The following is a 12582-nucleotide window of genomic DNA, read 5'->3' as shown; positions in this document are numbered from 1 at the left end:
TGGTGAAGTCCCAGTCCAAAAGCCATCTGCTGCAAAACTCCCCCTTGACCTTAGGGTGGTCAATCTTTTGTTGTATTCAGGCCATCACCTGATTGGATGAGGCCCACCCACACTAGGGAGGACAATCTGCTTTACTACTCAGTGTCCACTGATTCAAATGTCGATCTCATCTAGAAACACCCTCACAGAACATCGACCAACTGCCTGGGCACCGTAGCCCTGCCAGGCTGACACATAAAACCACACCTCACAGCCCCTCTCTCACATGTGCCCAGGCCATCCATATCTGATGTCTCTACTGGGGAAACCATCCTGATGTGAACTCAGGACCAGAGGTAGGAAGGATGCAGGTGTGCAGAGGGTGGAGGGTAGCATTGTTCCTGGCCTCAAGGTGTGAGCAAAGCAACATTACAGCAAAGCAGTGTCCTGTTGGAGGTCCACAGGGAGGTCCGAGGTGAACAGGCCAGTGAAGAGGGCAGGGGCAGACATGGGGTGGAGCTCACAGATGGGGAGCCCCAGTCGACGTCAACTCCTTTGGGCCCAGCAGAGGGGCCCCTTCTCAGGTGCAACTCTCTACCCTCCCCTTGGTTCATGGGGGTATGAGTCTTTGTGTCCACTCAACCCCTGAGAGGTGAGGGCTCATCTACCTACCATGAGGGAAGCTTGTGGAGCAGGCAGGTGACCCATAGGAGCCCATTAGAGACAGGCCATATCTGAGTTAGAACCTGGGGAACCCAGGGAGCTCTCATCCCACTACCCAGGACCCTAGAAGCTTGTGGCTGGGGCTGCTGCCACCACCTCATCACCTCGGAGATTTTTCAAACTCATTACCAAGCTTTGGACAAGTAAATCGTGTTGTCTTTTATAATGGCAACAAACATGAAGGCCCATTATAAAAGTGGAATAGAGTCAATGTCCCATTGTAGAGAGGAAAAGATGACGGTTTAGACTTTCTGTAATAACCAAGAGTGTATAAACAAATATCATAATGATGTGAGAATTGCACTGTGCCGAGAGCATCGCTTATTTCCAGCTGTGGCCATTCCTGCTCCAGAGAGAACACCCCCCGGCTGGTAACTGGCTGCTGAGACGACCTCTGTGGCCTCTGCCTGAGAATTTACAAGGTCACTGTCACAAGCCGCTCGTCCACCTCGTGGTGTAGACAGGGTGAGCATAGAAGTGTTTATGCTGCTCTCAGAGTGACCTGCTAAGTGTGCATTAAATAGCATCAGCTCGCTCTGCATCGCTTGCCTTGGAGTAATTTTAATAACAAGCTAAGTAGGTAAAACAAGTGGAGAAATGAGCTACTTCCTGCTCCCCTCCCATCAGCTGCCCCCACAGCAGCGCTGAAGTCTTCATTAAATCCATAGCTCTGGAATGCACTGAGAATAAAATCCAAACTCCTCCCCGTGACTGAGTCAGAACACACTGCCTTCCCCACCTCCCACATCTTCCTCCTCCCACCCCCTCCCAGCCACACTGGCCTTCTGTCCCTGAGCCCCTGGGTCCCTGGCCTCAGGGCCTTTGAACATGCTCTTCCCTCTGCCTGAGCACTCTTCCTGCCTGTGATCCCCTGGCTCCTCCTCACAGTGCAGGTCTCCCTCAGAGGAGCCTCAGACCAGCCAGGACAGAGACCCCGTCCTGCCCCTGCCCAGCGCCCTAGAGCCTTGTCGTCTTTCACTTCTCAGCCCTAGCACTGTGGATTTATCTGATGTCTGCGTGCATGCTCAGCTGCTTCAGTCATATCCAACTCTTTGTGAACCTATGAACTATAGCCTGATAGGCTCCTCTGTCCATAGGAATTTCCAGGCAAGAATACTGGAATGGATTGCATGCCATCCTCCAGGGAATCCTCCTGACCCCGATATTGAACCCGCGTTGCAACAATTCTTCACCCACTGAGCCACCTGGAAACCCTGTCTAACGTCTCCGTGTATTCATTTACACAGTGTCCCTCTACCTGTCCTGGAGTAAACCAGCACCCGGCACGCAGCAGGTGCCGCAACCAGTGTTTGTTGAGAGAATGAACGTGGGCCTTGTTCAAGGTGACGGTGGGTTGTGAGAGGTCAGTTACCAGGTCCAACTTAGATACCAAGGCGAGCAGAGGAGGAGAGTCTAAGGTCATAGATTCACAGGTGGACCCAGAAAGACTGTTTCAGCTGACATTTACAGCATATCACAAACAGTAGGATATTAATTATTAAACTGTATCAAATTCATTTACCTTTAGGCAAAGCCAGAAATAAGGCTTTGCAGTCACCTATCCTTCTGTAAATTGCATTCTCAAGACAGCTCCCGAGAGCAAGTGAAAGCTCCGTCCTCCATCACGTTCCTGTCGCTCTGACCTCCACCCCCAGTTCTGAGCTTGTGCTTTTGTCCACCCGGGATCTGAGCACCGCACACGGGACAACAGGTGGGACCAGGACTTCTCAGACACAGATGTGCACCCGCCCTCCTGGACTCATGAGAACCATTCCTGCCGCATCGTGATCACCACCCCAGAGCTGTGGTGTGAGAACCCTGCAGGAACCGCACAGCCCAGCTGGGCCCACATGCACCTGTCCTTCGGGCTTCCCTTCGGGTGGCGCTAGCGGTAAAGAATCCACCTGCCAAAGCAGGACACAAGAGACGCAGGTTGGAAATGGCAACTTGCTCCAGTATTCTTGCCTAGAAAATTCCATGGACAGAGAAGCCTGACAGGCTACAGTCCGTAGGGTCACGAAGAGTCAGACACGACTGAGTGAGCACACACCTGTCGTTCTTTGACCCTCTTTTCTTGACACAGCCTCCTTGCCTCCAGTGAACCCATGTCTGGCACCAACAGCCCTTCCTTCCAGGCAAGTGGGCTCCACTCCAGCATCAGACCCAACTTCCTGCTGTGCCTCTTGACCAAAAGGGGCCCTCCACCCATAAGCTGCCAAGACAGCCATTATTTCCTCAAGTAAATACCCTGCGCCTGGAATCACCCTGCACCCTCAATTTTCTCAGCAGGAATGTTGAAGCCAAGACCCCCTCCCTCCAGACCAGCTGTGCGGGCTCTGGGCTCCTGCAGCTCTGAGCCACCCTGCCTCTCCCAGGGGTGCACCAGGGCCAGGGCTGGGTAGCCCCAGGGCAGGTGAGCATGGCTGGTGCAGGTTTGTCTGTGGAACAAGAAGCACTGCCTTTAGGAGGGGCAGATGCTCTTCTGTTCTCCGCAGTCTCCACCCACCCCCATGACTCACCTCCAGGCACCCTCACTCCTCACATTCCTGTGTGTCCCAAGGACACGTGAGTTCATGGCCTTGCCCTCAATCATTGTGGGGAGCTGTGGGTTGGAGCTGGACATGAGGGGCTGAGCTGCCTGGAAGTGAGGGTCCCACACTTTGTGTCATCCTGGCAAGACCCCCCTCTTCCCAGGGCTCTGAGCCTCCTAGATGGTTTTGGGTAAATTAGAAATGGACCCTTCCTCAGACTTGTTACTGCCGTCTTCTGGGAAACCATCCCAGTGTGTGTGACTCCTACATGACGGTGATGTGAGCTGTGCTGTTTAAGTGACGCAGTGCGCAACCTGAACAACAGCGCCTGGCAGCCCTGCCTCCTCCTCTGCCGTGCCCCCTGCTCCTTCATCCTTCCCCAGGGTGCCAATCACCAGCTGACATTGTATATTTTATCTAATAAATGTCTGTTTCACCTTTTGAATATATTCTCCATGAGGGCTGAGAGTTTGGTCTGTTTTATTCAAGATTGTGTTTCCAGAGAATAAAACTGTCTAACATAAAGTAGGGACTCAACAAATATGTGTTGAATACATGAACGAATGAATGCAGGAATAAGTTCTTCTTCCTTCTTTCCCCTCTGCATCTTCCGTTGTCACCAGCAGAGACAGTGAGCAGTCACTGAGTTATGTGCTGCCCTGACCAGCCTCAGGGATCTTGGGCTTGATCCAGGGGAGATGCTCAGAGCAAATTTGGGGCAAATTCCTGTTTGTAGAAGCTGCATCTGGGCACAGCTGCCAGGGACTCAATTATGCTGTTAAGTGAAGACAAAGAAAATGAACCGAGTTAGTTTATTAGGTTTGAATGACTGCACAGCTGCCGAGGAGCCACTTGTGAAAAGTCAAGCTTTGACAGAAGTTTTTACTTCTGTAGAATTAAATGTTTACATTGAATATTAAATTCCTGAGCAGTGGAGGTGGGCTGGGAGTGGTGGTGCCTGAGGGAGGAGATCACTTCCTAATTAGATGGAGGGAGGCTGATTCCATCTCGTGGGATCCTATTCTGATAACATAACCTCTGCCCCATAACCTGGTGACTCTGTGAACCTCCAGAGAAAGCAGCAGTTTATCTTCATTGCTTTAAAGATGATAAAATGTATAAAACGTCCCACTTCTGCTCCAGTGAAGGGTCAGTGAGCTCAGGGGTCTGTCACCTCCTCCCAGGTTTATCCTGAGGCTTTTGCACACACAGGATAGGGGTGTTAACCCAGCAGTTGTCAGCGCTCAGACAGTCATTGAGGGACAATCACACCCAAACTGACTTTAACCCCAGAAGCTCTGCTCACATGACTGAAGCTGCAGGGGCAGGTGGGGGCCAGATTCCAGTCGGCAGGTCCTGGGGTTCAAGGGACATTGTTACCAGGTCTCCCTGAATCAGACACTGTCTCTGTCTCCAGTGAGTCCTCATCCAGGGAGCCTCTCCCCTCCTGGAGTACACCGTCCACTCCCAGCTTAGGACTCATATGCTCTCTGCTGACCCTCCTTTCCATTGTTCCAGACCCTGGGGTCCCACATCACATGCCCAATGCAATGGTTCCTCATCCCGAGCCCCTCCCTGTGACCTGGGCCCTGGGTCCACTCTGGAGCCTGGCAGCAGACACGGGGGTAACGGTGCCACCCGAGGTCCACACGCCAGACAGGAGGCGGACTGCCTCCAGGGATGGTGGGAGTGGACGGTGCTCACAAACCAGGAGACGCCAGCACCCAGGACCCAGGTGAGCAAACAGGGCTCCCAACAGGTGACTGAGCTGCTGGACCACACAGCTGGCAGGAAGCAAAACTGGGATGCCAGGGGCTTCCATCTGTCTGTTTGTGTGCCTGCGGGGCCCTGTCCTCACCGATCCCCCCCTAGGCTGTGTGTGCAGTGGCCGCTCCTACTCGAGCATCTCTCCTGCTCCCTGAGTTGGAGGTAAGATGTCATGTGAATGTTCTGTGTATGTGAAGGGAAATGATGACAGGGACTCAGGAGCCGGGCAGTCTGCTCCTCAGAGATGATGGAACGACTTGTGGCCACAGAGTGAAACAGATACACGGCTCCTGGGTCAGTGCAGGAACCTGCTGACCCGAAGCCCTCTGTCCCAGATGGACTTGCCCCCCCCCCATCTCCTGGGGTGCAAAGCTCCGATGGGTACATCTTTCTGGTAGAGAAATGGCAGCACCTGATTGACTGCTGTGCAGGCAGAGAGGGAAGTGGAAGGCACAGCAGGGACTTGGAAACAGAAATTCAGTAAGCACGCGGATTATAAAGGCGAGAGCTGAGAGTGGAGGGGAGGGACACCCTGAGTTTGGCCACAGAGGAAACTACTGCCACAAGAGGGCTGGAGAGTGATTGTTGGGAGGGGTGAGCAGACCAGGGGCTGGGTCTCCATCAAGTCCAGAGGGTCAGGCACAGGCATCCAGAGTCCTCTCCCCAAGCAGCCACCCAGGAGGTCATGCCAGCAGGTCATGCCAGCACCTGTGACATGGTGTCACCATGGAAGCTCATCAGACACTCAGTGCCCAGAGTTGCACTGGGAGCTAGCCAAGTAGCCACCCTCTGCCTGGCATGTCCTCAAATCCCAGACCCAGGAAGCAAGCAGATGCCCAGAATCAACCATGTTGTCTTCACAATGGTTTAGATGGGGGGATGGACATGGGGGAAGTTCTCTTTAGCACTGAGAAAAAATTCCCATCCATATCGGGAACTCTCCATGGTCCTGCTCCCAGGCCCTTACCCAAAACAACTTTGCCAGCAGCCTTTCTAAGAATCGTGGTTCACGTGCCAGGTTAATTCTTTTCTATACATTTTCTCAACAGGGCTGTTCAAGGAGCAAGAGAGTTCACAGGCCATTCCCACAAGGGGACCCTGCTGAGAGTTATTGCATCCAGAGATGAGGACAGGAGGGAGAAAGAGGAAGACTGCACCTGACTCCCCACAGAAAAGTCAGCTTGAAGACAACACACAGTCCACAACCTTTATGAGATGGTTACAACTGGGTGAATAGACACGAAACATATGGAGATGTCATTGTGACATGGATGAGATAAAGCAGCAGAGGGGGTTGTAAAGAAGTAGGGGTTTTATGAGTCGCCAGTCCAGGTTCAATGCACGATACTGGATGCTTGGGGCTGGTGCACTGGGACGACCCAGAGGAATGGTATGGAGAGGGAGGAGGGAGGAGGGTTCAGGATGGGGAACACATGTATACCTGTGGACAGATTCATTTTGATATATGGCAAAACCAATACAATATTGTAAAGTTAAATAAAATTAAATTAAAAAAAATAAATAGGGGTTTTGTAGGTGACTGGAGGTAAGGTGTCATCAGTTTAAAATACATGGTTATGTCTATAAGATGTCTTCTGTAATCCCATTGGTAACCACTCAAAAAAATACCTATGGAGGATGTACCCAAAAAATGAGAAAGAAATCACACATATCACTATATGAAAAAACAAAACACAATGGAAGGCAGTAAGAGAGGAAAGTCACTAAAGACATACAGAAAACAATGTATAATGGCAATAGAAAGCCCTTCCCCATCAGTAATTTACATGTAATTTAATTACATGTAAACAGGTTAAACTCCCCAGTCAAAACGTATTGAGTGGCTAATGAATAAACAAACAAGATCCAAGTATATGCTGCCTACAAGAGTCTCACCTTAATACACGAGGATAGGGATTTTCCTGGTGGTCCAGTGGATAAGACTCTGAGCTTCCAGTGCAGAGGACATGGGTTTGATCCCTGGTCAGAGAACTGAGTTCGCATGTGTCATGCGATGTAGCCAAAAAAAAAACAACAACAACAACAACAAATTAGACTCAGGGACAGACACAGTCTTAAAGTAAAAAGATGGAAACAGATCCTCCACCAAACAGTGACCAGAAGTGAGCAAGGGGAGCTATACTTATACCTGATCTCACATTATAGACTTTAAGTAAATACAGTCACAAGAAAAAAAGAACATTGTATGATGATGAAACAGTCAATTCAGGAAGACAGAACAATTGTAAAAATGTATCCACACAACACGTAGTTCCTAATCACAGGAAGCAGCATTGGTAGAACTGAGGGGAGACATAGATAGTGATGCAGTGACAGCAGGAGATGCAGCTCACTCCCAGTGAGTGAGGGATCAGCTGGACAGAAGTTCAATAGAGACACAGGGCTAAAGCAACACGGCAGGCACACGCAGAGCATTGCACCCAACAGTGGCAGACACACACCCTCCCCCACTTCACACAGCGCATCCCCCAGCAGAGACCACACACTAGGGCACAAAATGAGCCTTATCCACTTTAAGAAAATCAAGATCATACAAGTATCTTTCCTGACCAAAGCGGAATGAAACTAGAAATTGGCAACAAAGAAAAGCCAAGAACTCACAAACACATGGAAATTAAGACACAGTCTCTTAAACAATCCATGGGGAAAGAGGGAATCACAAGGGAAATTAGAAAATATCTCGAGATGAATGAAAATGGAACTCCTCATACCAAAACTTATTTGATCCAGCAAAAGCAGTGCTAAGAGGGAAGGCTATAGTAAATGCCTACATTTAAGGAGAAGAAAGCTCTCAAATGAGCAACTTAATATTACACCTCAAGGAACTAGAAAAAGGAGAGCAAATTAAACTAAAAGTTAGCAGATGAAATATTTAAGATTACCCCAGGAATAAATAAAATAAGAATAGAAAAAATCAATGAAAGTAAATTTGTTTTTTAAGGATCAATAAAATTGGCAAATGCTTAGCTAGAAGAAAAACAGAGAAAAGACTTAAAAATCAGAAATGAAACAGAGACATTGTAACTGATGCCATGGAAATACACACAATCATGAGACTTTCTTAAACAATCACATCCACAAATTGGACAACTGAGAAGAAATGGATAAATTCCTAGAAACATACAACCTACCAAGACTGAATCAGGAAGAAATAGAAAATCAGACTTCCAGTGAATAAGGAGGTTGAATCATTAATCCAACATCCCAACAGAGAAAAGCCCAGGACCAGGTGGCTTCAGTGGTGAATTCTACCAAGCATCTCAGAATTAACACCAATCCTTCTTAAACTCTTCCAGAGAGTTCAAGAGGAGAGGACACTTCCAAACCCATTCCATGAGATCCATGTTATGCTGTTAAATCCAAATCAGACAGAGATAGTATAGAGAACTAAACCAATATCCCTGGTAAATATTGATGCAGAAATCCCAGCAGGCCCTAAGATCCTCCAGAACCCCTGGAGAGAGGCTGGAAATGAGATGGCTGGGACCCACCTCCTTCCCATCCACCCCCCTTCCCTGGCCTCATGGGACCCCGGGGGCCCTCTTGTTTGGACAAGAAGCCAGCAGCATCTGATGCAGCAATCATGCTGCAACGAAGACTCCAATGGAGCTGATGAGGGGCCAGGTTGGAGGGGCACCTCCCTTCTCATTAGCTGGCCTAACGAGCCTGCACCCCATGGACCCCATCTCAATGAATTATCAGCTGCTAATCAAAGGGACAATTGCCAAAACCACCCCACTACATCGTGGGAGGGAGCGAGTGGGAGACTCCACCCCACCCCAGCCTCCAGGGACACCTCAGATGTGATTAAGTAAACATCCTGAGACAGACAGAGGTGAGTGTCCTCCTCCCATCCCGACTCCCAGAGCCGAGAGGCCAGCAGAAGTGCCCAAGTCCACTGGTGCTGGATTTGGTATGAAAAGGTCTGGGCTGGGGGAGAGGTGGTTTTAAAGACAAACAGATCATATAGCTTCCCTGCTCCACACCCTCCAGTGGTTTCTTGACATCCTGGAACAACACAGTTTCAAGCTTGATCTTCAAGGCCCCTCTGATGCCCTCAGTTTACTTCCCCACTCCCCTCCCTTCTCTCTGTGCAGCTCCCACTTCAGGACTTTGCACCTGCCATGCCCACTCCCAGGACAGCCCTTCTTCCATCCTTACCTGACTCTCTCCCTATCTTCTCCCAGGCATCTGCAAAGCGCCGCCCCTCAGGAGCTCTGTCCTGACCCAGGCCCTGCCCTGCACACCCACTGCCCAGTAACCTTGCTCCCTTTCCCCATGCATTTCTGTTCACTCCCCTACACATGTATTGCTCTGTCTGCTCATGGATCTGGGCAGCTCCATCTCTGAGGTTCCTGGGATTTATCAGGGTCATCCTTGGAAGCTCCCTTCCTGAGCTCTGACCCAGGAGCCTTCCCTCCGTTTCCCTTGCCTCCTCCCACAGACCTTTCCTATCCGCCTTTCAGGAGCCTGGCCCAGCTGCAAGAACTCCTTAGCCTCCCTTGTTCCTCTGGTCCAGGCCACGATCAGGTCTGAACTTCTAGCTCTCCCTTCACTTGCTGGGCCCTCAGCCCAGGGCAGCAGAGCTAGTGGACATATCCTTTGTCCACTGTCACTTAGAGACCGGCGAGCCCTCACACCTGGCAAGGACTTTGTTCTTCCATTGCCAGGAGGTCACGCAGTGATGCTAAAAAGTCAACAGCATGGAACTGGCCTGACCATTTAGACTAAGATGCTGAGGCCAGTGGTGGTGTTGATGGTGTTTGATGTCCCTAAATAGCTTTTTTAGCACAAGGGTCTGGGCAGGGCCATGTCCCCTCACAGCCAGGTCCTGGGTGGTCCAGTTGCACTAAGAGGCCAGATGGAGTCTGCCATCCCAGGAGGGCTGTCACCAGGGCCTTAAAGAGCTGGAACCCTGCCCATCCTTCCCCAGGGGCAGAACAGCCACTGTGCCCTGCACACATGTAGGGGGCGTCATTCATACGTGCACCCTTCTCCCCTTCAGATTCTCCCTCTTTGATGGAGAAACTACCAGGTTGCAAGATCCCATCAGCACCTGCCTCTGCTGCTCGTTCTCACACTCACTTTGAAATTAGAACACGTATTTGTCTTACGACCGTGTCCATTCTTGGTTTGCAAATCACTCTGCAGAAACTCCCCATCCAGTCATTTCCCTGCCCTGCTTTTCCCTGGTAATGATCACCCACAATTAACGAGCTATGTTGGATTAAAGTCATAAAGAACAGAGCTCGTGTGAGCAAGTCCTGGAGGAGTCGTTCCGTGAGTGGATGGAGCAGCCTCAGGGAAGGGCCCTCCGTGCCTGGGCTCCCTCCATGGGGAGGCTCACCCCCTGGTGGATGCGCCATTTCTGGAACTTAAAATCCCCACGTGGGTACCCAAGGGGCTGCTTCAAAGGTGGTTCTGGATGCCAAGACCTCCCTAGCCCCTCTGCCTAGCTGCCCCACCTCCTCTCTGCCCCACCCTTCAGGTAGACCATGACTCAGGGACCCAGGACCGCTCCACAGGTGACACAGCTCCTGGCACCCAGCCAGCTCATGGGAGCAGAGAGCCCATAGGAAGGCTGGGCTTCCTGCTCCAGGCTTCTGGAGGCTGCTCCTGGCTGCACTCGCTCCCCCGGCTGACCTCCCGGAGACTCCTTGGATCCCCGTGACCCTCACCCGCTCTCGGGGGCCCAGGCCTGGCCAGGTGCACATCTCATACCCTGGCCGCCGCCTTCGGTTCAGGGCTGGACACAGGCCCCGAGTCAGAGGTGAGACGCTGTCGCGGACGTCTGCTGGGACTCTGATCACGTGGAGGGCCTGCTTTCTCCGGGGCTGGAAGCTGCAGGACGCCTGCCCACGCTCGGTGACCGCACCCGCTCAGGTCCAGGGAGACAGCCTCTGCGCAGAGATGGGAGGGGCGACCTCAGGCTGCTGTCCGAGCTCGGTCACCCCGAGGATGCTCTGCCCAGGACCGTGTCAGTTACAGGAGAGGGCACTCGCTCTCTGCGCTCAGCTAGTGTGTGATGCGATCCTGTGACTTGTGACCGAAACCTCTGGACACTTGACCGTTGTTAACATTGAACAATAACACAGTTTTATCTGAGCCGGGAAGGAGGAACTGAGGCCAAAGCAAGGAAGAAAAGCCCTCCCTGTCCCCACACCCCCGCGGGCCCCTCCCCTCTGATGCCATTCTTCCTGCAGGGACAGTGGGGACAAGAGACGCCTCTTCCTCCAGACCCTGTTCCCATCACCCCTCAGCTGGCCCTGGAGTCAGGCCCTCCCCACCCCCTGGACACAGCAAGTCAGCCTTCTCACGGGTTTGCAAGCTCAGAGGAGGGACAAGCTCCCAGGGGGACCAGCTGTGGCCCCACCTGAGAGAGAGGCTACAAACAAAGTGCCATTTGGGATGGGGTGGGGTGTGTTCCCCGCAGGGGCTTCTATAGGCTGGTTATTAGTGCTATTGCTCAGACCCTGGTCCTGCATCCTTGGGGAGAAAACCACGTGTGTCCTTAAAAAAGACAACAGAAAAGAAAGGTCAGGAAATCAGAGAGACCCCAGGAAAGGGGCATCTGCCTCAGGAGGACTTGGTTGAAGCCAGTTCTGGTCCTTCCCGGTCAGAGCTGGTAGCTTTGGGAGATTCAGGAAAATGAGATGGAATCTGGGGCACAGAATGGGAGGTGGGATGGGGCGGAGGAGCAGAAGGCTTTTCTTGTTTGCGTCACCTAAGCCAGAGCCGCTTATGCGAGAACAAGATTCACTAGTCTCTTATGCGGTTAAACTGATACTGCTTGGAGGTGTTTGAGTAACAACTTCACTAAGTATTAAAAGAGAGGAATCAAGGACTTTCCTGACGATGCAGTGGTTAAGACTCCACCATTCCACTGAAGGAGGCAAGAGTTTGATCCTGGTCTGGGAGCTAAGATCCCACATGCCATGCAAGGTAGCCAAAAAAAATTTTTTTATAAAGGGGGAAGGGCAAAGGAATTTGTTGGCTTATGTATAAGGGCAGTTCATGGGATGAAGGCTCTGGGCACAGCTGGACCTTGAATTTGCCCCTGCTGTCTGTCTTTGTGTTCTCTGTCTTTGTGTCTCTCCTGACATTACCAGGCAGTTGTCTCCCTGTGGTCACACCAGGGGGCACCTAGCACCTTCAGGCTTATACTTCCCAGATCTCTCTCTCTCCTGAGGGCAGAGAAGGGGACACCATAGTCCAATTTCCCTGTGGACCACGGAGTGTTCCCTGTGCCCAAGAAATGGACTGTCCCCAGTCACCAGACTTGAATGACATGCCTCCTGCTGAGTGTATAGCTGGATTCTGCCCCCTCAAGTGAGGGCTGAGAACACGGTTGTGGTTCCCGAGGAGACGCTGGGCGGGTGCATGTGTACACACACTCATCTGTACTCACAAATGCTGTGCACACGTATGTACACACACACCTATTCCAGATGGAACAGAGAAAGCCCTGGACTGGGAACTGAGAGCTCCCTTTCTGATGGGGAACCCCAGGCCGGCACTTTCTGGGGGACGCTCACTGCCCACCTGTTTTATCAGGGTGTGG

General features: G+C 51.6%; 1 long non-coding RNA gene across 1 annotated transcript; it reads right to left on the bottom strand.

Annotated features, from left to right (window-relative positions):
- Window positions 1-3742: 3742 nt before the first annotated feature.
- Window positions 3743-11006, bottom strand: LOC129630217 (uncharacterized). The gene is made up of 3 exons (XR_008703600.1): window positions 10743-11006; window positions 6897-6992; window positions 3743-4008 (listed from the first exon to the last, which is right to left on the bottom strand). It is a non-coding gene; the product is annotated as an uncharacterized LOC129630217 (long non-coding RNA).
- Between the last annotated feature and the right edge of the window lie 1576 nt (window positions 11007-12582).

This window comes from Bubalus kerabau, chromosome 16 (genome assembly GCF_029407905.1).
Source record: "Bubalus kerabau isolate K-KA32 ecotype Philippines breed swamp buffalo chromosome 16, PCC_UOA_SB_1v2, whole genome shotgun sequence".
Classification (NCBI taxonomy): Eukaryota; Metazoa; Chordata; class Mammalia; order Artiodactyla; family Bovidae; genus Bubalus; species Bubalus kerabau.
Note: the sequence above shows the minus strand (reverse complement) of the source record. Positions and strands in the feature narration are given on the sequence as shown.